The sequence below is a fragment of the Bison bison genome, unplaced genomic scaffold, assembly GCF_000754665.1.
Source record: "Bison bison bison isolate TAMUID 2011002044 unplaced genomic scaffold, Bison_UMD1.0 scf7180017864460, whole genome shotgun sequence".
NCBI classification, from domain to species: domain Eukaryota; kingdom Metazoa; phylum Chordata; class Mammalia; order Artiodactyla; family Bovidae; genus Bison; species Bison bison.
This window is the reverse complement of record NW_011495022.1, coordinates 6,616,223-6,618,961: the sequence shown is the minus strand read 5'-3', so window position 1 is coordinate 6,618,961 and position 2,739 is coordinate 6,616,223. Positions and strand designations below refer to the sequence as shown.

At 37.1% G+C, this 2,739-nt stretch overlaps 1 protein-coding gene across 2 annotated transcripts in view; it reads right to left on the bottom strand.

The window, feature by feature from the left end:
* OLA1 (Obg-like ATPase 1) overlaps positions 1-2,739 on the bottom strand; it is a 163,537-nt gene that overhangs the window by 67,211 nt on the left and 93,587 nt on the right. The gene's annotated exons all lie outside the window — the stretch shown is intronic.

Sequence of the window (2,739 nt, the reverse complement as noted above, 5' to 3'; positions counted from 1 at the left end):
AGAAAAAAAAAAAAAAAACACCTAGTTATTAAAATACTTTGTGGCCTTCCAATGCTCAACTCTATCCAACAAATTCTTACTCATTAGTACTTAATTTCTCTCATTAGGGAGAAATTTAATTAACTTAAATTTTCCTTAGGGACAATGATAATCAGAAAGAAAGCTGAGAAACACAAATCTATACTTTATTCTGAAGCAGCTAAATCTGAGGAAAGAAAATGATGAAATAATCTCAGTGTTTGGAAATAAGAAGTAATAGGTGTTCTAATTTTTTTCAAGAAGAAAGGCCAGGAAATGGTAGCCCAAGAATTTCAGAAGAATGTAATGTCTCTTTTCCCCATGTATAAGTAAAAGCAAGATCAACAAATTTTATTTTTAAGACAGTTAATGCTTCTGAAACAGATAAGAATGTCAGTAAGCATCAGTTAACTAAGGGATGACTGCTCAGCTTTATTCTAATCAGAAAACCATGTTGTTTGGGGCAAAGGAATTGCCTTCAATCCAAATATCTTTTGCCGGGAGCCGGCATATTGCATATTGAGTGCATATTGCATATTGAGTGCAGCACTTTCCACAGCATCATCTTTCAGGATCTGGAATAGCTCAACTGGAATTCTATCACTGCCGGTAGCCAGCGTGAGGAACTCCGCCCATGACAAAGGTCATGAGGAAGGAAGCTTGGCATACGCAAAGGCGGGATCGAGCTTCAGGAGTCCCCCTGGAAATTCTCGAGCATCTAGCCCCAAAACCAGAGTCTGCCTACTTTCTGCTTTGAGCTTTCACCTACAGCTCTGATTTTACGGGGGGCTGTCCCCCACTACCTCTCTCTGAAAAAAGAGTTAGCTTACAGTTCCAGTTAATAATTCCTGGGTGTGACAGTGTTTAACCTACAAACTCCTTTGGAAATCCTCTAGCCTACCTGAATAGGTTTTTCCGGCCACATGTGATTGTTCAGAGCCTCCCAACTGTGAGAGGCAGGAGATGTTCTAAACTGTCTAAACACAGATTCTTTTGAGTAGTTAAAAGATTGATTAGAAATTGTATTGGTGAAGGGATTTTCACTTGTTGGGCCAATGTTTGCTGCTAAGTTTCCATATCCCTTACCTGCTGTGTCCCTGGCAGTGTATTGATTAATATAATTGGTGTAAGTAGTAGCTTTAATGTTTGTAACCTGGGACCCTTGAGTTAATTCTTTTTCTTGTTATAGCCCACCACACCTTTGCGCTGTAGGAATGCAACTTTATCTAATGCTTTTGGAGGGTGGCTCCTGACCAATCACCTTTAGAGAAAAATAAGTTTTCTGAAGAAAAGGTCTTAAAATGTTAACAGGCCTCCCGGCCAGAAGATGATGCAAATCACCTAAGCTTTTGCATATGATAAGTTTGCAGGAAGAAAGTCTGGCCTGCTGCCTGACTCTACCCCTTCCCCCATTATCCTCTATGCATAACTTAAGGTATAAAAACTACTTTGGAAAATAAAGTGTGGGCCTTGTTCACCGAAACTTGGTCTCACCATGTCGTTCTTTCTCTTACCTTCTGGCTGAATTATTCAGCCTCTTTTCTACACTGAATTTCCTCACTGAGCTATCCTTATTTCAGCCTCTTTTCTCCACTGAATTTCCTCACTGAGCTATCTTCATTCTATTACTCTTTATATCCTTAATTAATGTTTAATTAAGCAATTGTTTCCTGATCTTCGCCTACGCCGTCTCTCCTTCGAATACCCTGGATCAGCCGGGGCTGGTCCCCGGCAATCTTTCTCACGATTTTTCCCCTTTTCAGAAAGGAATATCTTTATCCATATGTGAAATCCCCTTTTCTGTCATAAATCTTTTATAATTTCCACAGACAAATTGCTTTCTTTTCTCCGCTCTATTTGCATAAGGAAAAAGTGAAATAACCATGATGTCAAGAAAAGTCAAATGACTTGGGCTCGCTCCAAACTATCAAGAAATGAGTAGCACAACGCAGGTCTTTCTGCTTTAGGACCAGGCACTTTCAGCCATAATTCATTAGTAGTGTGCCTATGTTTAGATTCTGTAATTGATTTCTTCCTATTAGAGTTCCCTAATCAACTGTGTTGCCAAACTTATTAAAAATAAATGAGAAAACAAAAAGAAAAGATAATCAGCTTCTAAAAATGAGAAAATAAAAAATAGGCATATTAAATCACATGAGAAGTTAAAAAGAAAGAAAATTTCCTATAATAAAAAAGCCATAAAAAGCAAGAACAGTTTATGGAAGATGTTAATAAATGAGAAAATATATAATCAAGCTGCTTTTTTATGGTAAAAGACAATTTTTTTTAATTTAAACTAAAAGCTTCAAAACCAATTTTGAAACATTGCTTAGAATATTATTAAAGAGTATTCACAATAATGTGATAGAAAACATATTTGAATATTAAAGACAATGACATGTGTTTTCACCACATAAAATGTTAAAATTATTTGTCTACTTTAATAGTGCATTCATTCAGTCAATTGCTATGGAAGACCAATTTCTTATATAAATCACTTCTTCAAATCCACAAAACTCATATTCAGTCATTTAGTTAAATTTGGCAAGTTTTCATCAGAAAACTCCACATCTCCAACATTAAAGGTTTTCTCTGGTGGCTCAGATGGTAAAGCGTCTGCCTACAATGATGGAGACCTGGGTTCGATCCCTAGGTTGGGAAGATCCCCTGGAGAAGGAAATGGCAACCCACTCCAGTATTCTTGTCTGGAAAATCCCATGG